We start from the raw sequence: 8344 nt of genomic DNA on the forward strand, positions 1-8344 counted from the left end.
TGGTTCTTACATTTTTTTTTTCTTTCCCTTTAAGATACTTTAAAGGAATGTGGACTCTTCAGGACAGAAAGGGGGAGATGTGTTAATAAGAATGCAAGCATCCTCTCTATTCTTTTTGGCATAAGCACTCATGTCCCCTATAGTGCAGAAATTCAAAGGGGCTAGTTAATAACTTTTAGTGAGTAATACAGTGTGGCATTTGGTGATGTGGAGGGCTCAGGTCATTAAAGACTTTAAATGAACTATTATATGGCTGACTCCGCAAGCACTGCTGCATATTTAATAACGAGCTTCTAAAAGCATTTCTTAAGTTGCAGACCTATAAGATTACAAATGTCACTCATGTTAGTGTAATCCACATGCAAGTGATGAAGCCTTCTCTTTGATGTGCTAAATTGGAGAAGGACTAATGGAGCTATGAATATACAATAGAACATATTTAAGTAGTAGTCTTGCTTTAGGTAAAACACTTTCTTGAAACCAGAGGCATTTCAGACAATAAAACCCAGCTCTAATGGGGATGCTCTGTGTGGGTAGAGAGCTCCTAAAAAACACTCAGGTTTATTCTGATGTGAGTGGTGATTGTGTTCATCCCCCAACCTCAACCTTGCTTAGGAAAAAAAAAAAAAAAAAAAAACCTCCAGCAGCTTGTTCACCTTTCATCCATTGCATTTGTGATGTTAGTGAGATGTACTCCATTCTTTTGATAGGACTTACTTAATATTAACCACGTCGTAGAGCAAGATGGCCTCCAATCCCTACAAGCAAGTGCAATTAAATAAAAGCAAATGTTACTGAGCCCTGCTGAACTGATTAAAAAATATGTTTATGATAACATAGAAATGTCTCAGTCATGCAAATTGTCACTCTTGCTAATGAAACGATTTTGTAAAAAGATTGTCCTCTGAAAAGGTTTAATGTTTTTTTTTTAACCCGTATACTTAGATTTACACATCCCGAAAGGCAGGAGAGCCAGGAAGAAGCTTTCCAAACCAAATCGTTTGCCACCAGAAACTATTTCCAGCTCTTCATAATTTATTAGGAAATAGTTTAACACGGACTGTAGTGTCTTATAAAATGCAAAATGAGAAAACGGTCCCACCAAAAGGAAGCCTGTGAAATTGTCATCCTCTTGCCATTAATTGTATTGAAATTCTTTCTTTTGCTCTTATTAACACTGATATTTGAAACAACTAATCATCTAAAATGAAGCTCTTAAATTAAATGGCTTTAAATGTCAATATAGCAAGATTCTAATGTGTACTACTATTTATATAAAATATTTCTTTAGAGGCAATAAATTCTACCACAGTGAGTCCAAGAGCTATAGATCAAGGCACCAGTGAAGAGTTTCCCTGTGGCCTGAATAATTGCATTTAAATTGAGAAGAGGTTGGCCGGAGACCTCTTCACCAGGGCATTCGAGGCCCGGTGTTCTGCACCCAAGACTCCCTTTGGGAGGGCGCGGTAGACACAGCCTTTACAAGTTGACGTTACTCAGTTACTCGTCACTTTGTTACTAAGACTCACCTATTGTCAGTCCAGCCAAGTCACAGAAATGCTTATTGCAGTTAAATAGCAATTTGTTTCCGTGAAACTGCAATTAAAGTATTACTGAGCAGCCATTTTAGATTGGCACTGCTCTGAATGCATGTTAAACAGACAGCAGCTTCCACTTGCAGAGCCCGAGACCCAACTAGCACCAAAGGGGAACACATTCGCCCGCGCGGGGTGTCTACTTAAGAGGCATTTGCAGCCCCCCGCTCCCATTGTGAACCGCTGAGAGCAATGACAAGTCAGGGCTGATTTTTGGAAGGTGAACTTGCAACTTAGCCTCAAGTGAATACCATTTTCAGTTGTACCAGAAGTGCTTTATGCTGGTAGATATGTGCTGGTGTCCTAGAGGGAATGTTTTCGAGTTCAGATTGATCTGCGGAGAATGGACTGCCACTCGGAGGCCTCTGGCCAATCATGGACTGCAGGTCCTGACATGTTCCAGCTGTGTAAACAGGGCCGTTCTAGCTCCTAAATCACAACTAATAAAGGAGAGGATGAAAATCAATTGGTTCTGTTATAAGTTCTTTGAATGGCAGTAGGAAGTTGTTTCATGATTCTGTTAGAATGGACAAGTCTAGGTTTAGCCACCCAAAATACCTCTTTTAATCCTCTCTCTTGCCTCAGAAGCACAGCAAGACAGCCCTTCCGGTGCTGTGCTAACAGCCCCACCACCACATCCAAACCTGCCGGGGGAAGGAGGGCATCAGAACTGAACTCCTCCTGCTGATGTAAAGTTCAGGATTTGTTGATCAAGAGAGGTGAAGTGCAAAGGTTTTACTGAAAATGCAAAACATTGATGTAAGATCCTGAGAGAGGGAAGGATTTTCGAGGTGGTGTTTTAAAATGCAATTAGCACTGAATTCTAACCAGCTTGGAAACAATCATTAGCTCACGAGAACAGGAGGCATCTCACCTTCCTTCGGCCTAGAAAGTTCTCCCCTACCTCGAATCCAGAGGTTTACATCCTCAACTTTTTCAAAAATAATTGTCTTGTGCAGTGCGTTTATTTGTAGGCTTTCGCCTGTGTTGTTTGAGCTGCAATTTTTTTTCTTTTTAAAGAAAGAGGAAAACAAACAGTTTCTTCCTAAATTAATTTTTCATTTGCAGTGAATTGAATGCTTTTAGGAACTGAAAAGGGAAAATCTGGAGACAAACTGAATTTACAAATGAAGATTAATTATGAAAGCTGGAAAGGAAATTGCTTGCTTGGGCTGCAATTGTATACCTTTTTCTTTATTTAAATAAGGTTAGGTAGAGATGGGTGTGTCTTAAATACCACAGATCCCTCCAAGGCCTCCAATTCAGTTTCTGTCATCAATCATGGGCCTTCTGCCTTCCATAAACCCTTAACATCTTTAACTAGAATGTGTAATATAATAACTTTATCTTGGAGTTGTGGAGTGCTTTGTAAATGTATTTATATGTTCACATTTACAGTGAACAAGTTCTTAACACATGTTATCTCAGTCCTCACAATAACCCTCTAGATTGTTATTGCCTCGGTTTTACAGGTGAGGTCATGAAGGGTCAGGGAGGGGACGGTCTAAGCAGGCCCAGGACAGAGGGAGGTAACAAATGGTGCTCTCCTTGAGTAGAATTTAAGGGAGTGCCAAGGAATCAGTAATCAAGATAATGTGTTTTTTTTTTTTTAAAGATTTTATTTATTTATTTGACAGAGATCATAAGTAGGCAGAGAGGCAGGCAGAGGGGGAGGGGGAAGCAGGCTCCTTGCTGAGCAGAGAGCCTGATGCGGGACTCGATCCCAGGACCCTGAGATCATGACCTGAGCCCAAGGCAGAGGCTTAACCCACTGAGCCACTCAGGCGCCCCTCAAGATAATGTTTTAATGCAATGTTTCAAAATACAAAAAGGAATGCAAAAACATACATGGTGAACAAAACGTCACGTTTTTAAGTAAAGGCAGGATCTGTGTTACTTCTCTTGACTTTTGCCTCGGGCTCCACCATGGCGGGGCATTTCTATTAAGGCCCAAAGTGCCAGAGCTGCTATTTAAACCTGGCATTTGGGGCGTTTTGGGAGAATTACTTTATAAATTGTTAGGCTGTGGCAATGACATACTTTATTCTATGAGCCGTACTAGGTTTTTTTCTCCCCTTAAAAAACTAAAGTATTGCATTTTATCTTTATCCAACCTGGAATGCTGACTCTTTTAGCATGCCTGCATATTTTAGCCTTGCTCTAAAAGAAATTATCTGTTCAGATTTGACAAATCACAACTACTTCATGGTGAGTAATTAAGTATCGTTGGTAACAACTCTTCCTGCACGTTGTTATGGAGGAAATAGAACAAGACTCTGATAATCATGTTAGTCCAGAGAGTAAAATGGGTCACTGTATCCTGCTGTATCCCATACAAAGAAGTAAATGGCATATTTCAAATGTTTGAATTGAACTATGTCTTCAGTCTGCCGTTAATTGTGGCAAATAACAGATCCATGAATTTATTTATATAAAAGTAACACACTTCTTCTATAAGTATAAAAGAGGTAATACACACACACAGTTTTTGTGGAAAAGTTTTACGTATTCCAGCATGATGTGAGAAGCAGGTACATCGTGAAAGAACTAATACTCATATTTGTTTTAAGATGGGAAAGCACTGAAGTATTCAAATGGAACAGATTATACCTTTAATTACATCCAAATATGATTCTGAGCTGAGTTTTAAAATTTTGTTGGCTGTACTTTCCATTTTCCCATTAATTACTAGAATCCAAAAAGATCTCAAAATTTGTAAATAAATTCCTATAACACACCATTACATCCAAGCTGCCTTTCTTCAAAGAGGAAAAAATGAGCTAAGGGGGAAAAAAAAAAATCTCTATTCAATTTAATAGAAGAAAAATTTCTACTCAGAATAATAAAAGTTATTTTGATGTTGATGGAATGGTTAAGCAAAAAACAGACTTTTGGTTTTTGGCTCAGGTTCCTGAGTGGTGGGTTTTGGTGCCAAAGTACCAGTGCTCAAAACCCATAATGTTTGTGTGTTATTTCATGGAGCATCTCGGCCCAGTGAGTCTGCAGGCTATTTTTTAGTCTTTTATTCTGCTATGGGCAAAATGAGACTTAAGTTAGCCAATATATGTTTTTTTATATTAGACTATATAATTTAGTCTTCAGACTAAATGAACAAACATACATACATCGTCTTTAGGTGTAAGGACCTGAAAATATGTGTAGACCGAAACTACAGAATATTGTTTGTAAAGAACAAGATACTATGTAGTTGTTATGTGTACATTATGATCCAAGCTCATAAGATCAGTAAATTTCATCAGGTACCATCACTGGGGCATAGGCAGGATTGACACCAAGGAGTGAGGCTACAAGACCCATGCTCTCCACCACAGACATACACCACTCTCTCTAGTATGACTGAAAACCACCGTACGTTCCAGCTTTTCTGCAAGCACCGTCTGCACCGAGAGACACATAATCAGTACAAGCAGTAGCCTGCATAGTGTGTCTCAGCTAGTTTTTTGTTGGTATTGTTTTCTTTCGTTGTTGGCAGAAGGTGGGCTCAGACGTTTATAGAATTTATAGTAGATAGGATATTTTCTCTTAAGCTTTTAGGCTATGGAGAAATTCCTATCTTGAGGAAAAGGGAGTAGGGAGAATGGAAGGAACACTTGTCTACATAAGTCGCTCTTCAAGGGAGGATGGAGGGGCTGGAGTCTCGCCACAGATTGGGAAGAAGGCTGGACTGGCTCCCCAGACACCCTCGCCATGCACCCCGTTTATGTGGTTTGGTCTTATTTTGCTACTATCAAAGAGACCCTCTTCCCCGCTCAAGAGGATGCTGTTACTGTACATGGTGGAACTCGGGCTGTGTTTTTCTGTACTGCAAGCCTGTGCACGGCTGTGACATCAGGACGTTTCAGACATTAGCAGCATTGGCAGTTTTTAAGATGATGCGGTATAGCATTTGGTGACACTTCACAGGTGTGTCAGGGAGAGCTGAGCTGAAATGAAAATTGCAATAGAAAAAAAGCAGACTCCGATGTTCTTGGTGAAGTTCAGGGGGACCACCATGGCAAGAAGCATTGCCTCTGGTTTGTTAAAGCTACAGTCGCTGGCAGTCTAATCCTTCCCCTCTGTGAGAGAGAAGGAGGAGCAGTGGGGCCCTGAAGTGATGGAGGGGGCAGGTTTGAGTTTTCTGATTTGTTACTGAGTGAATCAGGCAGATAAACAGGCTTGATTTTCAAAGGACAGGCAATCCTAAAAGGATTTCCTACACTGAGGCTTTTAGCCAGGTCTTTCTTCCTGGGGATGGGTGTAATTCACCAACCCCATCAGTTACCTCATGCTGTAAGCAATTGTTATTTATCCTCTCTAACTAGTAAAACGTGTTTAAAAAAAATTTTTTTTTTTTAAAAGGGGACAAAGATTCTGGCTGGCTTTGGGACTCCTGAAAGCCAGACAGTTTTTGCTCTAAGCCAAGCAAAGGTGTAACTGTAATATTTTTCGCTCTAGGTTGTGTTTTATATATATATATATATATTTTTTTTTAGCCGAGGATTTGATTTCCAACAGGCCCACCAAAGAATTCTGCCTCTGGAATCCCCTTATTTTGCATGCAGATGGCATGTTAATGAACTCATTACTGTGCATTTTATCCAGCTCTGGACAGATTTGTGACATTATTTTTCAAAACAAAACGGGGTTAGGCAGTTGGTTTGTTGGGTTTGATGAGAATTGGGTGACTAAGTTAAAAAATATTTCCCCAAACACTACCAACCTGCTCAGGGTTGCTGCTAAACATTCTATAAAAACTATCCCTATTCCCTCCAACTCCCCACAAAAAAAGGTTATTTGATTTTTTTCACATTCCTAGAGACTTCTAGAACTGCATGCCTTCCAGAAGGTGTGTGGTCCAATTCCATTCTAAAACTAGGTAATTCTGGGCTTTCTTTTTGATTCCTTCGGTGTCTGTGGGCATCTCGGTTACCTGTTTTAGCTTACAATCCTGCACCCTCTAAAGGCCACGCTGTACTCACTGTTGTCTTAAGGGCAAAGCTATGCAAATTAATGATGGGATATCCACCCTGTATCCTGTGCTTTGTGATTTTTAAGATGAAGATTCTCAGGTCTCCCCACCCTCCCCTTTTATTTTAGAGCAGGTAATAAAGAACATATTGTACTTGTGAAATAAGCACCAAACGGGGACTCGGGAAGCTTGGAATTTAATCCTACTCCTGAGGGAAAATCAAAGGGAACCTATCATCACCTTTGTCTTCCCAATCAAATGTTAGCCATGGGCCAATCATTTACTCTTACTACCTCATTTTACCCATCTGTTAAATAGGAGTTTACTAATCACAGCTTTATTTGCCAATGGATTAGATGAATCATTCAAAGGTAAAAGGGCTTTATATTCTGAGGCTAGCACTCTTTAGGATTGTAAACACTGAAACAATGGACAATATCGTCACTTCTCTGATTTAAGGGTTAATTATAAGGCCTTTAACTTACTTTGAAAATTATTACAGCCAATTCTTGCCTGTCCTCTCTAATGAAAGCGGAATAATAATGTAGATCAATTCAAACCAATGGATCACACTCAATTTATTTTTGGTTTAGAATATAATATGTAATCCTTTTATTTAAAAATAAAAAGTATTTTCTGAGCAGTTTTAGGTTCACAGAAAAATGGAGAGGAAGGTATAGAGATGTCCCCCATAACCCCCGACCCCATACATACAGCTCTCTCCCCGACTGTGAACATCCCCCACCAGAGTGATACATTTGTTACAACTGATGAGCCAACATTGACACACCATAATCACCCAGAGCCCATAGTTTACAGAAAGGTTCACTCTCGGTGTTGTACGGTCTGTGGGTTTGGACAAATGGATCACTACATGCATTCATCATTATGGTATCATACAGAGTATTTTTACCACCCTAAAAGTCCTCTGTGCTCTGCCTATTCATCCCTCCCTTACCCCACAATCCCTGGCAACCACTGGTCTTTTTACTCTCTCCACAGTTTTGCCTTTTCCAGAATATCAGATAGTTGAAATCATACAGTCTTTTCATATTGGTTCTTTCACTTAGTAATATACATTTAAAATTCCTCTATGTGTTTTTAATGGCTTGAGAGCTCATTTACTTTTGACACTGAATAATATTCCGTTGTGATGGACCACGCTTTATTTATCCACTCACCTACTGAAGGACATCTTGGTTGCTTCCAGGTTTCGGCAATCATGAATAAAGCTGGCATGATTACCTGTGTGCAGGTTTTTCTGTGGATATAAGTTTTCAGTTATGTAATTTTTGGAAGCAAGGTAATATTGCTTTTGTTAGGCAAACGTTACACAACATAAACTTAGACCAAATAGTGGTGGAAGTTAGCTCAGGAGAGAAATGAACATTTATTCAATGATTATGTACGGGCCATACATTTCTTGTCTGTTTCATCCCCAGTGTACAGCTTGAAGATGTTACTACTCCTGCATCTGCAGCTGTGGGAGCAGGGACTTGGGGGAAGCGAAGTAACGTGCTCAAGGTCATCAGCTAGTTATTAGAAAAGGGTAACTCTGACCCCAGAGCGTTATCCCTAGGTTCTCATGGCCTCTCATCGGGGAAAGTGTAGCAGGATTAAAGCTCTTACCACAGTGAACACCCTGGTTGGCAAGTCTACTATCAGATAATGGAGTTGATACTGTACATTTAAAACCATAGCAAACTCGTGGATGTTAAAAATGTTTGATTCCCCTTGGGAAAAGACACGCATCTAGATGTCATTATTTACGTATGCAAAT

Source organism: Mustela putorius, unplaced genomic scaffold (genome assembly GCF_011764305.1).
Source record: "Mustela putorius furo isolate JIRA1106 unplaced genomic scaffold, ASM1176430v1.1 tig00003853_pilon_pilon_pilon, whole genome shotgun sequence".
NCBI classification, from domain to species: domain Eukaryota; kingdom Metazoa; phylum Chordata; class Mammalia; order Carnivora; family Mustelidae; genus Mustela; species Mustela putorius.